This window comes from Phyllostomus discolor, chromosome 1 (assembly GCF_004126475.2).
Source record: "Phyllostomus discolor isolate MPI-MPIP mPhyDis1 chromosome 1, mPhyDis1.pri.v3, whole genome shotgun sequence".
NCBI classification, from domain to species: Eukaryota; Metazoa; Chordata; class Mammalia; order Chiroptera; family Phyllostomidae; genus Phyllostomus; species Phyllostomus discolor.
The window spans coordinates 211,420,217-211,441,567 of NC_040903.2; the positions used below are offsets into that span (position 1 = coordinate 211,420,217).

At 51.9% G+C, this 21,351-nt stretch overlaps 1 pseudogene; it reads right to left on the minus strand.

Moving 5' to 3' along the window:
- Positions 1-853: 853 nt before the first annotated feature.
- Positions 854-21,351, minus strand: part of LOC114492126 — a 35,036-nt pseudogene continuing 14,538 nt past the window's right edge.

A 21,351-nucleotide genomic window follows, 5' to 3' on the forward strand; every position in this document is an offset into this window, starting at 1 on the left:
TTAACAACTCCCTCCGCCGGACCTCTCCGGCCCCCCCCGTCCCCCCACCGCCTCTCCCCTCAGATTGGGTCCTATTATTGCGTGCGATTTCCTCTGCACGAAGCTCGAATTCATTGTGGCCGATTTTTACTTTGGGGCTACCTTTTCTCTCTTGCCCTCTTCTCCTTTCTGAGTTAGTTTTGTTTTGTTTTTAGAAAATGTGTGTGGCGGGGGGGGGGGCGCGGGGGGGGGGGCGGCTGCGTCCGCCGCAGGAAGGACCCAAAATGCCGCTCTTCCTCCGGGCCCCCGTGCACTCACTGCCCGGTTGCTCCTCTATTTTATTCCTTTATTTTATCTTGAGATTTTTCTCCCTAATGGAATATTGGTTAACCGCCACTCCCAACACTTTCGTTTTTGCACAGCCCCAAATTTGTAAAGGCAAAGCCGGTGAAAGATGTATTGCGCTTCTTTAAATATTTATATACATTTAAGTTTTTGCAGTCGCTCTGGGTTTGAAGACTACCATAGCAGTCAGTCCCTAAGGCCTCACCCAGCAGAAACCGAATTCAGCCACTGTTTTTAAACTGGCCACCAAAAGTAGTGTTCTGAACCGGTGTTTCCAGCTGTTTCCTGCATGGGCGTCGGTAGGTTTCGTGGGGGTTTTTTTTCTTTTCTTTTAAAAATCATTATTTTTGGAAATGTGGTGTCTCCCTCCAAACTCTTTTTGTTTTAATCCAAAAATGAGGCTTTGAGGATTCCCTAGCCGCCGCGCCGCCTGCCCGCCGCCCTCCCCCCCCCCCCCCCCCCCCCCCACACACACACAATAAGTCGCATTTTCTCCTTCTTTTGCCGGCTCCCTGACCGGGACAGGCCCCTAAGCGGTCCTTCGGCTGGCAGGCCCAGGCTGCGTTCTCCGTGCCTCCGTGTGGGCCAGCGCTGCTCTCCGCAGGCGGCCGCGGTGATCTGCCGGATCCTCCGCGCGGCACTCCCCGCCCGCCAGAGCCTCTGGAGGCGCATCCAGCCCACGCTGGCGCGCAGGCGGCCCAGAGCCCTGCGAGAAGGTAGGAGACGGTGCGCGCAGAACGACAGGAGACCCCGAGGTCCTGCGGGCTCCGCCGCAAGGCCGGGTCTTGCAGAGCTGTCCGTTCTCGGCCTTTCACGTAGGCCACTCCGGTCACTCCAGAGAGAGGGAGCAATGCAGGCCCAAGCGAGACGGCGGCGGGACGAGAGGCCGGGTTTTCCGAAAGAGGGGCACCTTTAACTCACGCCCGTGTCCCCCTGTTTCTCTCTGGTTAACTAACAGGGGTCCTCGCAGGGTTGTCTGAAGTGGCCGTACTAGGTCTAAGCATGTGGGCTGCCTCCTCCTCGGCGCTGGGGCAAAGGGGAAAGGGCACTGGTCAATTGCTGTCCCCGGGTCAGAGCGCAGAACTCCGGCGGCGCGCAAGAGTGGCCCGGAGAAACTGGGCGGCGGCGCTTCCTCCTCGTAGGCCTCCCGGTACGGACCTCGGTGCCCTCCCGCCCACCCGCTGGTGGCTTGAGAGCCTTGCTTCTTTTTTTCAAGTGCTGAGCAAACTAAGAAGCGATTGTACGGCGGAGATTAGGGCAAGACGGAGATGGGACTCAGTTTGGGGAGACGGCGGGGTTTTCCTACACACACCGCTTGCAGAGGAAGGAGTGTGGTCCTCCCCTTCGGAGAGGTGAGGTCCAGTCCCTTACGGAACTGTGTGTAGCGCCTTCTCTCTCCTACCAACCAAGGAAAGAGGCATTTACTCCCGTTCTTACAGACGTAAAAGCCGCCAGTTTCCGGGCACACACACTCCTCCCAGCCCGTGCGGGGTACAGTGGCTGGAAGACCACAGGAGGCTGCGCTTCCGCAGGGTCGCTGGCTGCGTTTGTGTGGGTGGCTGGGCGCGGGCGGCGGTGCTGCGGGAGTGGACCTTTTCAGACGTTCGCGGAGCCTGCCCGAGGCAGACTCCGCGGGAACCAGGGGAGGAGTCCTCGTAGGTTTCTGCCAAGGTGCTCAGACCAGCGCGGCACGGAGACTTCACCGCAGATCTCCGAGTGCCTCCGAGTTTTCGAATAAGGCAACCTCCCCTGCGCACGCCGTCGTGCCTCCTTGCACTTGGTACATGGCTCTTTTTAAGAATCAGATTTAGCCTTCACCCCTGCTTTCCTGCGGTCCTCCCCCTGTGCCATTGACTCCCGGGAGAAAGGGCACTTGTACCGCGAGTCAGAGCTCTAGCCCGCACGTTGCCGCTTTTGCAAACGATCCCTCCCCTCTCGGCCTAAGGTTTTCCAGTCAATTGAACCAATGCCGGGCTTCGTTGGGTCTCTTGCATCCCTAACATGTAATGAGGATCCGCGATTGTTACCCGTCCGCCGAGGAGAGTGGGGTTGGATTTGGGGGCATTTTTTTTTTAGTCCTTTTCATTGGGACAAAGGAGTGTGCTGTCCCCACCTCTACCTGAGGACAGGGTCCGGGTATCAGCTGGGACCAAAAAAGGAAAGGGGGGTCGAAAGTTCTGTTCTCTTGCAGAGGGCACTTTCTGGGAAGAGGTCACAGGGACCCCGAGGTCATCCTCCTCCAGTGATTCAACACGCTCTCCAGGAGCTCACCCCCGGCACGATGGGGACCTCCCCCGCCTCCACCCCAGCTTGCCCCTCGATCTCCAGGCGTCCCACTCCATCCGCAGGGAGGCAGGAGCCGGAGGCAGTCGGGGTCGCGGCCACCTCCTCCTCCTCCTCCTCCTCCTCCGGCCGAAACCCACAAGTGTCCGAAACGCGCTAAACAAACAATCAGCGGCCTCGTGTCTCCCGGTACTGTTGGAATAACAAATGCGACGAACGCAAATTGCCCACCTCGTGTTGCTACGCGATTGTTTGTCAGCCCCGCACGCACGGCTCAGCATGGGAGGACCGGGAGCTGCCGCGGGCGGCTGGCGAGCGCTTAGGTCGGAGACGCGGTAAACACGCCGTTGATTTTCCCTATTATCACCCAAACACGATTTCACACAAAGCAATCACCACGCAGGAGTCTATGAAAATGTGTTTGCCGAGGAGTCGGTGGCCCCGGTAATAGCCCTCATTTTTAAGACATTAAAGAATGCATAAGCGGGTTCTGCATGCGTAAGGTCTATTTGCAGTTCCGCATCTATCCGGGCGCTTTTGCGCCGGCAGTCATCACTAAATTGATTCATAGAGCATAGATTAAATTGCTTCTCTGCTGTCAGACAGCGTGCCCGAATTTAGAGCGTGTGTTTGGGTATCTCCTCCTGCCCCAAGATATTTTCATCATGGAGAAAAGCGTCGCCCGCTCTCATCACACACACACACACACACACACACACACACTCTCGCAGCGTGGCTCTTTAAAAAATGCATCTACGGCCCCAACTCCTTACGGTTTCAGCAACTTTCCTTTCTTAATTCTTTCAGCCTCTTGCCCTGCCACAGAGCAGAGTTCATAATCAGATGCCTTTCAATAGGGTTTTTCGTGACACGTGCGAGAGGCTGGCGTGTCCTTTGCAGACGTGTGGAGCTCCTGTTGCAAGGCCGGTTAGAGGGGTCAGGGGCAATAGGGACACAGCGCAGAGCCCGAGGCAGCCTGTGCGCAGCAGGCAGATCCCGCACGGTTTTGACAGCGCAATTCGACTTTGTATTTGGGGTTTAAAAAAAAAATCCAGTGCCTCAAAATTAGTGCTCAAAACGGGCTCCACGGCCGTGCCGCTCCGTCAAGGACACCTCCGGTAGCCTCCAGGAATTTCCCCTGTGAGGGTAGGTGGGCGGAGGCACGAAGGCCACCCCACTAAGGGGCAGCGCGCACCAGGGCTGGGCCCCTCCGCATTCCGCGGGAGGTAGAGACGCTTACTAGCTGAGTTCGGCTGGAAGTTTTGCAACATTCCAAACGCACGCACCGAGCCCCTGAGGACAGAATAATCAAGGTGTTAGGAAAATTCAACATAACACTGGGGATAAAGAAGAGGGTGTCGAAAAACGACGTGTTCCCAAAGCATCAGGGGGAAAAAGAAAAAAAAGAAAAAAAAAAAAAGAGCCCCGGGTTGCCAGGGGCTGCAGAAATCCGCTTTCAGCGGAGCTATTTACTAACGTTTGTTTCAAAGTGGCTGCACCCTTGCTTTCGCGAATCACGGCATGCAAATGACGATAATTTGTTCTCGGTGGAACTTTCTCTTGAAATGATTAGCGAAGTCAGTCATTTGAAAATTAGAGCGAGCGCACAGACGGTTCCCGAAGCCCCTCGCTAATCGATATCAGCTTCTAAAGTTTTCATTCATGTAAACCTCATTAATGAAGATCTTTTATTTAAACGTCAAGGGGATTTGAAATTTAGAGTAAATTATGAAGCTTGTATGTCTAGCCAAGTCACGGGTCAAATGCATTTGTAAAAACTGCTAAAAGAGCATATGGTTTTGAATTTTTCTACAATGACTAGTGTTTAAATAAATTGCTTGTACTGCTTAACTTCATGTGTAATTTTGACAGAAATTGGCCTATAGCCTTTTGATATGTAAACATTTCAGCCTTTTATGCGGCATAAAAAAAGACACTTGCTTTTTAGGATCGGCTCAGGCAGTCACCCTGTAATTCAGAAAGCTGGCACCAACCATTACCGTTCTTGCTGGATTTCAACTTTCAAGTGGCAGCCTCCGGGAGAAAAAAAAAAAAAAAAGAAAGAAAGAAAGAGGATATTTCAAAAGCAATGTCCATTTGAGATTAAAAGCTGCAAATGAGGTGAGAACGTGCCACTTACTATCTGAAAGGAATGGGTAAACCATAGTCATTAAAGAACATTTTCTGTCATTCTCCTTTAAGCTGGCCCATCCGAGGGGACACTTAAGTGGGGCTGGGACTGACTGGCGTGTCATTAAACGCTTGTCTTAGAGCCGAGCCAATCAGTCCAACAACACACAAATAGGTGTTAAGAAATCTGGGTCTCACTTCGGGATGTTCCCAGCGAAACGGCTCCGTGTCCCCGAGCCATTAAGATGCAAACGTCACTCCGTCTCCGAGGAGAGTCACCTTGGACATGGAGTCACTGGACACAAATGGCGGCGGGCCTGAGCCAGGCACGGGGTCTTTCTCGGTGGGAGGCTGCAGCTGGGAGAGAAGTCGGGGCAGGGGCACCGTCCAGGGGCCGCTGTGGGCTGCCAGGGTTTCTGAAACACATGTATCTGCATAAGCCCATTTGTTGCTAATAGATCCGTCTCCCATCCATAAGCATTGGAATGTGGATTGGTCCGCAGGTCTCCCAGGGGGGTGCAGAGCAAATGCCCCGTGGTTGCTAGACAGGGCCACATGCGGATTCCCAGTGCGTGGGGACAGGGCCGGCATCCCCCCCCACCCCCCCGTCTGTTCTCCCCCATTCTGCCTGTGTTTATTGTGCCTGTCAGCTTGTCACACACAGACTTGCCCAGAGGCACCGTCCCTTTGTGAGGTTTTGGAGGTGTGGGGGGACGAGGACACTCGTGAAGCCGTGGAGACCTGTGTCACCGTCACAGCTGAAACTTCGGAGCAAACGGAGATCCTCTTCGTCGAAACAGGGGGTTGGGGGCATGTAATTAGGAAAAAGGAGACTCTCAGGCAAAGATAGGAGGAGGCGTTTCGGTCACATTTCTTGTGCATTCCAACACACATGTTGTGGTCCGCAAGCCAGAAAGGAAAGGACACATTCCACGACATAGAGCAGCCACCAGGCTTTTGAGTTTCTGTGTTTTGTGTTTTTGTCTTTGGAGGCATTCTACATCCCGGTCTCAACTTTCTGCTCATTTTGATATGGATAAGGGTAATTTTTTTTGTTAGCTCTAGTTTTAAAGTCGTGGAAAAACAATCGACTTGCTAATAAAATAATTCCGAAGCTTTAAGCTGCCTAACTTTCAGGAACTTACCCTCGAAACTTTGCGATTAAAGTTAGCAAAGCGAGGCATATATTTTGGGTAAAAGGGGAACACTTAATACTTAAAAGATAACTTGGGAGGTTGAAGAGTTTTCTTCTTTATTTTATTTTTAAGAAAGAGTATTATCAAATAAAACGGAAGATTATAGGGAAAGATAGCCGTGCGTGGGTGGCCGGATTACATATATGAAATTTTGGGTCAAGAGAAGTTACTGTTGGTGGAGATAGGTGCAATATGCCACTTCGTCAGTGCACGTATATTTTTAAAGGGGATTTGGTAACGTGGACATTTGCTGACAGGTCGTCTCAAGAGCTGGATGTGGAATTTCTATGAGGTAGCATGGTGTGTGTGTGTTTTAGTAATTTTTTCCTTTTTATTGAGTTTATTGGGGTGATGTTGTTGATTCTTTTGAATTGTGGCAGTGAGGAGCTGACAAGCAACTTCCCAGGTGTGCCTCGTCCTGCAAGGTGGGGCTGGAGGAAGTTCCAGCTCGCTTCCGTGTGGTTTTGAGCAGTTTTCTGCACTCCGGGGAGGGTGCTCACTAGGGCCCCGTGACTCCGGTCTGCCGCCTTTTCAAGCTGCAGCCGGCTCCCTCGCCCGCAGCTTGTGTGCAGAAACCGAGGTTTTGGAAGCCTGAGGAGTCAGGCAGAGTCAGGGAAACGGGGGTGGGAGGGAGGCCACAGGCTGTGTCACCTGTTCAATGCCACCATCAGAGTGGCCTGAAGCTGTGGCTCAAGCTGGCCTTGCTGTGAGCAGAGGAGGCGGAGCCCGTACTGGCCTGTCTGGAGAATTCGGGCCGGTTCCCTGCTTGTCCCTGATGGGGAAAAGGAGAATTCCCAGGGACAACCCAGACTTTCAGTTTGTTTGATTTTTGGTGGGGCTTTCATCGTCTTTTCTTAGCCAGGAATACACTGCCCTACACACACACACACACACACACACACACACATGCACACACACACGCACACACATACCCCCTCCTTCCCCGACCTGCTACTCCTTTGTGTGACATGCTTGACCATTTCTGAACCAGTCGGTTCCAATAGCAGCCAGCTCCTTGGTCACCCGCTTCCTGAAGCTTGTGTTTATTTTCTTGTTTTGGGCGTCTGCCCTCAGCCAGGGAGCAAACCTGAATGGTGCTTGAACCAGGATGTGGATTTGGTTTCACTTAGCAGTAAAATTCTTTCTGCAGACCAGAAGGTCTTGGCTTTAAAATCACAGGAGTCCATCTCCCATGCCGTTGGGTTGTTGGTAATTTATGTATTATGGGGAAAGTCGCCTGCTCTTAGTAATGACAGCTTGGGGAATTCAGTATATGAGCCAAACATAGGACAGTTGAACTGAAAAGAACCCCTTCTTGTCTACATGATCCCTCACAGGGTTTTTTTTTTTCTTCACAGGTTTTTTTTTTTTTTTTTAAACAGGTCCCTAAAGAACATTTTATTCCCCTCTCATCAGGTTTGTAGAAATAGTCATTTTCTGCCCTGCCCTGGTAGGTCAGCGCAATATTTGCAAGTGAAATGATGACGTCGAAACACATTGGTGCCCAACTAATTGACAATACTTTCTCTGAAACTCTAGAATTCTGGAGTGATTTGGATCTTAAAATATCTCCAGTTGACTCTGGGACAGGAACATAAGTTTTTGATAATGCCGTCCACATTCTGATTTTAAGCCTTGGCCATTCTCCCCGCCCCCCAACCCCGCCCAAACCCTCAGAAAGTAGCTTTCCAAGTTAAACTAGACCGGGGTGACCAAGTGAAAGTTGGGCTTGAAATAATTTTTCAAAGCGCTCCTTCGCCGCTCAAGCCCTGCAGTGCAGGGGAGCGGCGGCAGGGCGGGCTGCTGTGTAGAGAGCCCTTGCTTGGCAGACGGACTCGGCACTTCCGATGAAAGATGGATATTGAATATGTGTGGCGAATGCACACCGCGCCGTGTTTCGGGGAAGTTCTTTATTGAATATTTCTCGCTCACAGGGCCGGCGTCGCTGTGAAATCTCCCTTCTCGGGTCCGTGTCGGGGGTGGAGGGGGCCCAGCCTCCCAACCTGGTAACAAATTGCCTTTTTATGGGTTCGTGTCCTCAATGAGAGCAAGCCTCTGTGTCCTGGGGCGCAGAGCAGCCTGAGCCAGTGCCGAGGGCCAGCGTGCCCGTGTGCAAATCAGCGCAGACTATTATTGGTTCAGTTGTTCTAGAAGGTGGAGCCAGTGGACCTGGCGCCCGATCCTGAAGCTCTGGCCCAAAAGGCAGAGAGAAGCAGAGGACCATCAGGGTGTGCTCAGCAGATGGTCGCTGCGCCGTCTGAAGGTGGGACCTGTTTCTGAAGAGGACACCAAGACCAGACAGGGGTCCTGGTCTGCCCAAGGTCTCCCAGCTGAGGCCTGAATCTGAGCTCAGTCCTGGTCAGCTCCAAGAGACACCCTCTTGCTCTCATCCTACGTCCACTCTTGCCAAACAATGGACCTTTCCCAGGTCAGCCTGGCAGGCAAGACCGTTGGCTCCCTGAGGCCGAGTCCCTTCCCTGCCTCCCCTCCCCACAATCCCTCAGGACTCTTAGCTGCCCAAAGGGCTCCTGCTCTGTGCCGCTCAGTCCCCTTGTGCCCTCTCCTCCTCCATGGCCATCCCCTCCTGGTTCTGATGTCCAGCCCTGGTTTCCCTGTCCTGCCGTGTGCATGTGTCCCCTCTCTCACTCTGAACACCCGGAGGTACTTGCTGGGGACTGCCCGTGCCCCAGAACAAGTTTTCCCGCAGGTAGAGGACTGGGGACCACAGCTGAATCAGCGTGGATTCAGCTCTGCATCTCCCACAGCTGGCCACAGGCCTTGGCACAATGGGCGTGCTAACTAACTCTTTGTTTGGGGAAAGAATACATTTTCACCTTTGCCCCCGCCCCCCTGCTTCTAGATCGCCCCAAATTCCAGGCCAAAGACCATCAGCAGGAGAGTGCTAATTAAACACAGTGGGTGCCCTGCTGGAATAAAGAAAAGAGGAGGAGAGGGAGAAGTCAGGCCCCCAGAAGCTGGCTGGGGTCGTGGTGCAGCTAGGGTTGGCCTGCACGGAACACCTGTGTCTCTTCAGCCACACCTGTGTACACAGGCCGGCATGCCGGCTGTCACCTTTGAACCTGAGGACTGACACGTCTGAGCGGGGTGTCCCATGGTGGGCCCTGAATGGAGGAAGCGTGAGGACTCCCCAGACCTGCCTGGTTACGTCCCGGTTGGAGCCTTCCTTTTCCCATCTGTGAGCTGGGGGAGCGACCTGGACATGAAATGCACGTTTCCCCCTAGCTCGGACACCTGACGTGACTCAACGTGAATTGGAGTCCCGCTGTCTTCGGGGAAGATAGCTCCCTCCCCGCTGGCGCCGCCGGAGAGGCAGGAAGGTCAGGATCTACGAGCTCCAGGCCACCTAGGGGCGAGGGAGCAGAGCTGCCCAGACACAACCGGCCCCCCACGATGCCTTCTCCTGGCCGTGGAAAGGTGAAAACGGCTACCTCTAGAGACCTAAGCGGACCCATGTAGGTCAGCTGACTGGTGCCAATGAGCTGTGGGAGCTGGAGCAAGCCCTGTGAACGCTGAGGCTCGGCCTTCAGCTCTGTCACATGGGGAGGCTAGGGCTCCCTTCAGAGGGCGAGGGAGCGAGGGTAGCAGGCAAGCCCCCGCGAGGCAGCTGCAGTCCTCTCCGCAGGCACCAAGCCCCCAGCACATCCAGAGACTTGCCGCTGAGGCCCCACTCCCCCCCACTCCCCCCCACATAGGCAGTTTAAGCGCTGTGTTCACCAAGGGATGGTGAAGACTGGCTGCACAACAGGAGGTTAAATCCTGGGCGGGGGGGTGAATTTTCAAGGGAAATGGTGTTTTCTTCAGGAACTAAAATTCTCTACAACTTCATTTGATTGTCAGGTGAAAGCAATGGGGGTGGGGCACGGGGCAGGAGCTCGGCTTTCCTGATGAGGAAACCAAGGGCCAGAGTCCCCCAGTAACTCACTCCAGGTCTCAGTGCTGCAAGTCACGGCCTCCACGGGCCTCCCGGTGGCCAGGGAGCTCTGGCCCACTGACCCCTCCCAGTGCAGCCTGGCCTTTTGCTCCTTCAAATAACCCGCCGCTGCTACTCTGCTTTGGGGGAAATCCAGGTGGCCTCCAGCTGCAGTGAATCTGCCGCACTCCAGGACCACCTGCTGGGATGGGAGGGTGCGGCTCCTCCCCAGGTGAGGCGGCCCTCGCCCGTGTCTCTCTCTGCCTGCCTAGGAAAGCCAGTGGGACGGGGCCAGTTTTCAGGTCCGAGGTCAGTCGTAAGCTCCCTACCCACGGCCGACCCACCGACCCACCGATAGGCCCAACCCCTCTGCCCAAGCACATGCAACTCAGAGATTAACCTGCTGAAGGTAAGGTTCCAGACCCCCGACCTGAGTCTGCCCCAGAAATCCCTTCCACGCTTACTGGCATAGTCAGGGTTTTGTGGGTGGGTATTCATGGCATGGAAGTAACCTGAATGTTCACCAGCAGGGTACTCATTAAAAAGACCACCGCACACTCACACTGGGTAACCAAGCACGCAGCCATTGAAGACAGGAAAGCAACCGTTTGCGTGCGGAGACGGGAAAACCCCAGGATGTATTGTTATCGTTGAGTGACAACAGCAAGTTAGAGAAGCGTGGTGTCACTCCGTGCGCGTGTGTGCTCATCCGCAGGACACCACACTACTTTCTGTGGGGTCGAGAACATAAGTGAGTTAATATCCGGAAGGCAGTTCAGGCAATGCCTGGAACATAGCACGTGTTATATCATGTTTAAGGGAGAAATAAAAACTCAAGAGAAAAAGACCTGGAGGTCCACGACCCTAATCAACGGCAGTGATAACCTGTTCGTGGGAGGGGCTGGGATGGGGGCTGGTGAGAAGGGCGTGGAGCCTCATCGCCAATATTTTTCCTTTTTTTGCACAAAGACAGGCCCTCTATGTTTTGCTTGTGAAATGAAAGTTAAACAAGCATCCAAACCCAGGATCTCCCACACAGGAATCTCTTTTCCTCCTCCGCACCGGCGGCGGCAAGGTCAGACAAAGGACTCGCGATAAGGACCTGCCCAGCCAGTCCCTCCTGTCTTCCTCCACCAACACTTCTTCCCCGGGAAACGGCATCCCTGGGAATGTGGCCCCCCCTGCTAATGACCTGCTCCCCTGGGTTCCTAGACAGCAGCTGGACAAATTGCAGGTTTCAAGTCTCAAGACCAGATTCAAGTCCAAAAACTTGCCCCTCACGTGTGTTCACTTATCTCTGCAATGAGGACCTCAGTCTTTGCCTCCTGCCCCTCTTCATCTTTGGGAAACAAGTGGGGGTGGGGGGGTGAGTGTAATTACTAACACCCGTGTCCCTTGGCACCTGACCGTGCCTGGCAGGGGCCCGGTGGGTGTTCATGAAACTGAGCTGGAGGTAGTGAACAAGGAATTAAAACAACAACAAAGGCATTGCTGCTATGAAGCATGGGATTGGTACTTTTGATCTTTTGCATTCATACTCACGGGGCAATCACTCCATGGGTGTTTCTCATCTGCCTTCTGGGTGCCGGGAAGAAGAGGAGGAAGAGGAAAAGCCCTGGACCTCATGGAGCTTACACTCGAAAGAGATTCCAGCAATGAAAGGGATGGCGAAGGAGGAGCTCGAACAGGCGATCTTAGCTGCCCCGTGCAGCCAACAGGGGCAGGCAGTTTCTGTCATAGTGCAAAGTTATCGGGAGTCACGTGGACTCGTAACTCCAATGTAGACACAAGTTTGATTTTTCCATATGCATATTCGTATATCCTGCCAGGCCTTTTTTTTTCCCCCCAGTGAGCCTGCTTCGTCTGTGTTGACAGTCTTGGGGAGTATTAGCCACGAGGTTTTGGACCAACAATTCTCCTGAGACAAACCTGAGCTCACATCCCGGGTTCACCCACTCAGAGCTGGTTCGTTGGGGTGACGGAGCAGTTTCCAGGGTCTCTGGGTCTGAGGATTTGTCCACGTTGGACAGCTTGCTGGGGTTTTGTTGCAAGACTCCAGCGCACAAAAGGGATTCCTAGGAACCAGATAGGAACGTTCTAGGGACAGCAAGATACCTACCTGCACCCCCATGTGGGCTGGTCTGAACTTTGGCCTGCAGAGGCAGCCTGGGGGTCCGGATGTAGCATTTTCCAAGGCTCTGAACACTTCTATGACTCAAGTCATTGTATGGAAACTCAACTGGGCTCAGAAAATTAGTCTAGGTCCCCAATTGAATGGGAAAGATAAAGAGAATCTCAATAGTATTTCCTTATCTTTAATACACTTTAAAGTCCCTATAATTAGCATTATTATCCCCATTTGCACAGGAGGAAAAGTGCTCCTCAGAGATTAAGCAAGCGGTCCCCCAGGTTGTAAGAAGGAAGCAGGAGCATTATGCAAACCCGGATCTGCCCAAAGCCTCATTCTATTTGCTCAGCCCCCAGCTAGGCAAGGAGGAAATTTTCAGCCAGGGCTTTGGTGTAGGCAGGACTCTTGTCTGTATCAGTTTGCTTGGGCAAGTTTTTCAGCCTCTGGCTGGCCCTCAGTTTTTGCACCTGTAAATTGGGGTTAACTGTAGTCCAGTCCATATATGCTGTGAGGACGAGAGGAGTTTGTTGTGAATGGGTTCAGCGTGCATGGCGGCCCAGAGGCTGAGGCTCCGTGGGAATCCAGGGGCTGGATTCCCAGAAGTCAGACTCTGACGCCGGAGGAGAACGATTCATACTGCGTGTGTTTTTTGTTTTTAATGTGAGCACGAGAGAGCGATACATGCAGGGTGGGGCAGAAGCAGATTTACAGTTGTGAGTACACAGAACAAAGAGTTCATTCTCTTATTATTAGTTATTGGTGTATTATTTTCCAAAGGAACAACTGTAAACCTACCCTTGCCCCACCCTGTACGCACAAAATCACTGACTACAGAAGCCTAAAAGTCTCACCGCCTGAGACAGAGGTGCCAAGTGGCACACGTATGCACAGACACACGTGCGGCCTCAGTGTGGTGAGCAGTGGATGCTGAGGTAGAGCTCATTAAGAGATATGGTGAGCAGACCCTGGCTGCTGTGGCTCAGTGGGTTGAGTGCTGGCCTGCGAACCAAAGGGTCATCAGTTCGATTCCCAGTCAGGGCACGTGCTTAGGTTGCCGACCAGGTTCCCGGATGGGGGTGCACGAGAGGCAACCACACATTGATGATTTTCTCTCTCTCTCCCTCCCTTCCCCTTTTTCTAAAAATAAATAAATAAATAAATAAATAAATAAATAAATAAAATCTTTAAAAAGGGGGGGGAGAGAGAGAGAGATGGTGAGCAAGGGGACCCAGGATTGGAAACAGGTGCCTGGCTCCCGAGCAGATGCAGGTAGCTGCCTGGCTGCCTTCTAGATCCTTCTGCTTCCCAGGGGTGCTGCTGAGACCAGCCGAGACAGGAGACATAGCAGGACTTTGCACACTGCCTGCCCCCAGGAGCGGGGTGGGGGGTGTGCAGGATTTCGGAATCTCCACCGCAGCCCCTTCCTCCTGGCTGTACCTGGGACCAGGTGGAGTGTTGCGGAGAGGGGGGCTGAGCACAGGTGTGGGATGTGGCCAAATCTGATTACCCCAATCCCCTCGGGAGGAGGGCTATGGCAGCCCCGGGGCATCCACCTGGGGCAGATGGACTGACAACCAGGCCAGCTGCTCAGAGCTGGGAGTCCGGCCCTGCCGGGCTGCCTCCAGCCATGGAAGAATGTGCTGGAAATATGTGCCCTTATGAGGAGAACGTTTAGGGTTTACTCTGTTGGCAGCTGACAATACTATGGACTCTGGTCACCGTGCTGGATGTCATCATGGCCTCCTCTAGTACGGGAATCAAAATGTGCCTGCTGGGGCTGAGGTCGAGTTAGGACTGCTGCTGGTGCTGAGGATGGGGCTGCTTCTAGGGTCAGGCTGAGGTCTAGAGCCAGGGCAGATAAGGGTGCGGGGCGGGGGCCACCACGGGAGCTGGAGGAACCTTAGACTTGGTTTGGATTGGCCGTAAGGACTGAACAGACCCCAGAATTGTTGCAGGTACGCGTCAACTCGGATGAAGTGCTTGGCATTTACGATCTTTTCCTCAATTCTGAGATGCACCTATTTATTATTGCATTTTATTCAACAGGTGTATGAAGTTAGGGTTTGATGGTGAGCTGTCATTACATTGGGAACACTTTCATCTTTCTTTATATACGTAGAATAATGGCGCCTCTTAGGCTGGACAACTGACACCTGTGGTTAGAAGAAATACACAGTATGTTGCTCTTCTCCAGACGCCAGTCCCCGCCTGACGCGCAGCACGCCCCTGGGTCTGCTCGGAGGGGCCACCATGCCCCGCCTCCACGGCGCCCTGGGGCTCCGGTCACGGCTCCAGCGCGTGTCCCCTGGGATTCCCTGCTCCCCGAATTGATAGTTTTCATCCTGCTCCCGTGAGCTCTGCAGAGAAGGAGCTGGTCTGCCCCGCGCCCCCCTCCCCACTGGGCCCTGGGCCCCAGCACAGCGCCGGGGGTCTGATACGAACCATGGTCTTAGGAAAAGCCCCCGTTTATTGGGCACTCACTGTGAGTGAGCATTTGCCAAAAATTTTACACTCATAATTTCATTTAATCCTCATAATGGCTCTCAGAGCTAGGTATTACGATCACTACTTTAATTTATATATGAGGAAACTGAGGCACAGAGCGCTTGAGGGGGTTATTCAAGGTCACTTTTTTAATAGTGTCCTTGGCGGCAGCTCTAAAGGTAAATAAAAAAAATAATAACTTTATTAAAATACAATTCATTTCCCATAAAGGTTATCCTTTTAAATTGCGCACTTCGCTGGTTTCTAGCGAAGTCACAAGACTGGGCAGCGGTGCGCATGCCCACTCTCAGACGCGCCACCCTCCGGCACAGAAGCCCCGCCCCCCGCCCCCCCGCCCCGGCCCTCAACCCTCGCCAACCTGCCGTCCATGCCTACGGGTCTGCCTCCTCCGGACCTGTCCTGTAAGTGGAATCATCCACTGTAAGACCTTTGTGCCTGGCTGCTTGCCATGTTTTCAGGGTTCACCCATGATGTGTTACCTGTCAGCACTTCGTTCTGCTTTAAGGAGTAATAGTCCATTGCGTGGACAGACCCCGTTTTGTGTATCCATCGGTTGGTGGGCATATGAGTGTTTTGCTTCTTCTGGCGGTCGTCACTAATGCTGCCATGCACATGTGTGTGCAAGCTTTTGTGCGGATGTGTTTTCATCCCTCTTGGGTGCATACCCAGGAGCGGCATCGCTGGGTCTAAGGTGCCTCCCCGTTTAACCATGTATGGAACTGACTGCCAGGCCGTGTCCAGGACGGCCCCGGCGTTTTGCAGACTCGCCAGCAGTGTAGGAAGGTTCCAGTTGCTCCACCTTCTTGCCAGTACGTATTATTGTCCGTCTTTGTTCATTGTAGCTATTCTAGTGGTATAAAGTAGTATCTTACTATAGTTTTGATTTGTGTTTTCCTAATGACTAATGCTGGTGGGCATTTTTTTTATATCCTGAGTGGCCATTTGTGTATCTTCTTTGGAGAAATATCTATTCAAATTCCTTGCCCATTTTTTAAATTGGGTTGTTTGTGTTTTTATCGTTGACTTGTAACAATTCTCTGTATATTCTGGACACAGTTCTCTTATCAGATATATAAATACTTCTCTCATTCTGTGGGTTCTCCTCACTTTCCTGGTAGTGCCAGAAATTATTTCCCATGTGGCTGCACCTTCTGCGTTCCTGTCAGCATTGCACATTTATATATTTATTCATCACCTTCATTTCCCAGTATTCAAACTAGTAAGTTGGCTCTCCAGTGAACTCCAAGAGTGACCAGTGCATTATATTTTCTTCTTCTGAGTACCAAGAGTTCATGCATTTAAACTTATTTTGTGTCTCAGTAGACCGAAATCATTTCCTACCGGTACTCACATTTTTCCCGTCTTTGGTGGGCGGGGACCTTGGCTGGTTTGCTCCTGAGTCTTATACCACAAGATGTTCCAGATCCCTCTCGCCCATTCTTTTGCCCAAGACCTAGAGTACACCATTCCTGGTTTTGTTTTGTTTTGTTTTTAAAGTGAGAAACAGTATTTGGAGACCATGATCTGGATACTGGGGATGCTCATTTATTTTGGCTGGGTATTGTCTCTAGACCTTTTCAGTAGGTCTCAAGTAAGCAGAGGTAAAAAATACAATTTTTTAAAACAGATAAAATATATCATGCGTTTATACTGATGCTTCTCATACCGATTCAGGCTACATTTTACCTTTTAAACATCCTATTTCTATCTCTTTCTACCTACATCAGAAATCCTGGCTCCCACTGCCAAGTGGGGGAGATAAGGTCAATTCGCTGGTAAATGCGGTGCAAACAAAACGAGCTGACGTTTATTGAGTGATTATTATGTGCCTGGTCCCATCCAATCCTCAGAGCCAGCCTAGGACCAAGCTATTATTTCACCAGAGGAGGCATGGTGTGTGTGTGTGGGGCGGGGGGGTGCCCACGCACCTCCGGGGTGGGGCCCGGGACAGAGGAAACTGCCTGAGGCAATGACGTCACATTAACTTGATTTCCTCTAAAAAGTAAGTACCTTTTAAGATAGGACTTTATCTAAAGCAGTACAACCTTTTTTAGGAACAAGGGACTATTTTTCCAGAGACGGGTGTGGTGGTATGTGCCGGGCAGGGCCAGGGGCGGGGAGGGTGGGACAGGGCGCTCTCCTGCCGCTCACCTTCTGGGCGTGGGCTGGTACCAGGTTTGGGGGTCCCTGCTAACGCCAATATAGCCCTTCACCCGTGTTCCCCTCACTCTCTCACATCTTTAAAAATAATGTGCAACCGTCCTAATACAAAGGGATTCAGGGCAGGAATCACCCATGAATGTTAAAACTGCTGGGTAAAAATTGTTGGAAAATGTGACATTTTTACAGACGCAAAGCCTCGTGCTGATGACGAAAGGAGACCCCCGGATTCCTCCTAATGAAATGGGAAAAATCGGGCGAGCCTTGCCTCCGCCAGGGCTCTCCGTTCCCTCACCGGGACGGGTTGGGCCGGGCCGCCACCCCAGCCCCTCCGGGGGACGCAGCGGGGAGGGGGCAGCGTCATTTATGCTACACATTTGCAAAGCTCTTGAAACGTGAATTCATGATGAAAACGAGGACTCGGTCAGCAAATTGAGATGGTGGAGGACTCTGCACAACAGCTATGCTGTGCTCTTCAAAAGTACTCTAATGTCACGAAAGGTCAAGGATGGCCAAGGCGCCATCCCACGCCAGAGGAGGCCAAGGACGACCCGCGACCACTAAACGCAATGAGAGATCCTGCTTTGCATCCTAGATCGGGGAGGTTGCCAGAAAGACGTTTTGGGGGAGTTTGAATGCAGAATACATATTAGATAACAGTATTTTTAAAATGTTAACTTTCCCGATTTTCAGAATTGTAACCATTACGTTAGAGAATGACCTTGTTAAGCAATACAGGCTGACAGGTGGCAAGAAGGGGATGGGACTAGTCCAAGAATGTGTATGAGACCTTGGAACTTGGACGACAGGGTGGGGACTGATTTGGGAGCAGGGTGGGGGGGGGCGTGGTACGGGTGGGCTGGGAGGGGGAGGGCAAAGGGGGAAAAATTTGGACACTTTGTAATTGTAATACATATTGTAACACAATTGTAATAGAATAACAATAAAAATTTTAAAAAAGAAATACGTACCGAAATCATGAGGACTAAAATGTCATGATACCTGTAATTTACTCTCAAATGGTTCATCAAGATAACAACGATAGGCAGAAAAATTATGTAAACTTATGTTTTACCATGTACTGTCATCTGCTGCATGTTACTGAGTCTGTCGTACACATACACGTGCATGTTGTCACGGACGAAACCAAGGACACGCTACCTCATCCCGGGGCTGAGGGTTTTTCCTGGATAACTTCACCTAGAGTGCACTTCGCCTTACATCCCGACTTCAGACCCTGAACCCCACCTGGGAGGCGTCTCCAGGGTAATTATCCGTGAACAACAGAAGACTGACCTGCACTTGCCCTGGGACTGGGGTAGGCTGAGGCCGGGTGCTCAAGGTGCCTGGGGAGGAGAACAGCCAGGGGCCAAGGTTCTGTCCGCGGGCCAGCAGTCCCGGCGTGCATCGGGGTGTGCATGACGCAGGGGCTGGCCCGGGGCGCAGCGGCGTGCAGCAGCTCGGACCTTAGGCCGCACGGTCCGACAGAAAGAGCACGCGAGGCACAGAGCAACTTTAATTTTTCTAGTAGCCACACTGAAAAAGTAAGAAGGGACAGGTGAGCTTAATTTTGACAATGTCTTTGATTTAACCTCCTATATCTCAAATAGACTATGCCAGTATGTACCCGATATGAAAGCCTTCAATGAGGTATTTTCATTCTTTTTTTTTTTTTTTAATTTTTAACTACATCTTTGAAATCTGGGATGTATTTTACCTTTACAGCACATTTTACCTCGGACCAGCCACAGGTCAGGTCTTCAGGAGCCGCCTGTTGCTCGTGGCCACGACATTCACTAGCACAGGATCAGACCGTGAAACAAGTGGTGGGTTCAAATGCCCACCCTGCCACTTCTTAGTTTTGGGAACTTTGGGCAAACAATTTAATCTCTTAATGCCTTGATGTTTCCTAAACTGTAAAATGGGATTTGACCTGGGAAAGTATCTCTCAGGGTTGTTCTGAAGATTAAAGTCAGTGATCTGTGTAAAGTGCTTTATGGAGTGTGTGTTCACTCCTGCATTCGCCCTCCCTGTGATTCACCCATACAGCTGACGCACTCATACAGGCGTTTCTATTCATACCAAACGCGCCACTGAGCGAGGTTCAGACGGTGCCGTGATGGTGATAAATGTCTCTCAAAGAGGCCGGGCAGAAGCGGCGTCCTCTGAGGTTGCCTGGACAATGCGGTGACTCCCAGCTCAGAGGTGGGCCTTTCCGAGTGCCTGGGTTGGCTTAGGGACTCAATTCTTCAACAGTCCTTCACCCTGCAAGCATTTACTGGACCAAATAGTTGTGCCTGAAGTGTGACAGGAAGTAGCGCTTGCACGAGAGGCCGAAGCAAGCACAGAAGAGCTGGAAAGTGAGCCGGGCAAGGAGCTCGGAGATGTGGAAGGCAGGGAAGGGCTACCAGGGACCATGAGACAAAGCCCACAGTGAAAAAGGTGGGAGGCCATGTACAGTACTGGGACCATCGTGTGGACCGAGTGACCAGGAAGGGCGAGCCGTGTCTTGCACAAGAGGAAAAGAGAGGCGGATGGCATTTCTGAGAGGAAAAACCACCACGTGAGGGTCAACTGTCAGGAAAGGGCTGGGGAGTTTGGGGTCCAGATGAGGCTGAAAAGACGGGGCTGGGGGAAGGTAGGGCGTGGCTGAAGCTGGAAGGCAGGTGCACGACGAGGGGCGGGTAGAGGTATTAAAGAGGTCTAGAGTGTTATCAAATGGTATTAGAAAGGAGTAGAATGGTTCTGCTGGGCAAGGGCGGGAAGGAGGAGCCCCTTCCTCTTTAGCAGAGGAGGGTCCCGTCTCAGGATAAGATGGATGATGATCAAAGAGGAATTCGCCGGAGGCGGAAGAAGGAAAAGCAGCCCTGTCTTCTCCATGGAAACCAGATTCCTGGAAATCAGCCCTGGGGCAGAGAATCAGGCTGGGCTCTCCGCCTGAGTTTATTTTCAGAGATAGCCGGAGTGCTCAGCAACGGAGTGAGGCAAGAGGGCTGATTTTGGGGTACTGAGGGAGAGGGTTCACAGATTTCCTCTAATATATCTAGATCATTCCGTGCTTGTCTAGACTAGGCCTTGGCACTTGCTGTTCTCGGCTGGTACCTAGGAAGCCCAGTCTCCAAGCTCGTGTGGCTGCCACCTTCTTAGCGAGGCTGTTTTCCCATTCAAACGCCGCCTCGGCCTTCCTGGCCTCGCTCTGCAGGACTGTGGTCTCCTCGTCCTCCTCCTTCCCACCCCTCCGAGGTGTTAGTTATCCTGTCTTCTACTCCCACCTTCTGTCACCCGAAATCAGCTCATTGGGTGCAACTGTCTATTTCCTTCCTTCGAATGTCATACGGACCAAGAGCAGGGACAGTCTTGTACCCTGTTTCTCCCTCCCCGTTTTTGGACAGTAGCGGTCATCTCCTAGGTGTCTGAAAGATAGCTGTTGTCTGAAGGAATGAACACACGGGGGGATAGAAGGAAGGATGGACAAATTGGGTGACTTTCCGTGTCATTAAAACTTGGATGGATGGAGAAACTGCCCAAAATCTGAACAGAAGGTGCAGGTTTTTGGGTGTCGTCCTATTTCAGAAATATTTCAGGGCTGGGCTTGATCCTCTGACTGACTGCGCACTGTGCACATACATGGGGGTGAGAGCTAAGGAGGTGTGACCCTACAGCAGAGGATGTGAGGGGCCACCAGGGGCCATACCCAGGCCATGTGGATGGCTGATTTGAACTGTACCATATTCAAACACGTTTAACAATGAGTTGCCAGCATTTAAAAATCTCTGAAGAGTTCCAATAACAAATGTAGATATCTAGTTCACTCAACCCAAAGATGTGGTAACACCGGGCCTACAGTTTCATGGGGCAATGACTGGCTGGAGCGGACCAGTGTTTGCCCCCGTTTACTCTGGCCTTTGCCGTCCAGCCTCTTGAAACCCACCTGGCCGCTTCCTCATTCTCATCCTGGCCTTGTCAGCCTTTGGATTTGCTTTTTATCCCCTCGAATGCTCAAAATAATCATCTCAAGTAGTGGTTCCCAACTCTTTGAAGTTTGAGGACTCATTTGTAAATCATTTTCCCTGTAATCATAGAACTAATACATCCTCACAGCAGGAACTCAAGAAGCACAGAAAGGAATAGAAGATAATAAGTATAATCCACAAGCCCAGCGTGTGTGAATAAACACTGTTTACATTTAGTGGATGTGAGAACCCCTAAAATCTTCATGGTCCTCATACTCTAATAGTTTTACGCATGGCGAATATTGATTGATCAAAATAACGTGTAATAAAAAAGACACTAGGGAGGAACACGAAGGAAAGAACATGCATTTCCTTCAACCCATTGGTTAGCCACAGCCTTTGGGAAAATAGCCACGCACGCCCACGGGCCCATGTGTTGGGCTAATCCGGTTGGCACTCTGTGCTGCCCACAGGGAGGTTCAGATGTTCAGTTTACCTCTGTGGCACCATAACTTCTCAGAAAGTATAGGGAAGACTGTAAAGGGAGCCAGCTGGGCGTTACGGTGCTTGAGGCACCCGAAGGCGCTCCCTTATCACAATCCAATCCTGGCTAATGATGGGTATTGCAAATGAGGAAACTCTTAAGGGTAAATACATAAGCCATGATATAAACAAACAAACAATGTCAGAAAGCTGAAACCAGAGCCAGGGTGGTGTAGGGTGAGGGGATAATGTGGAAAT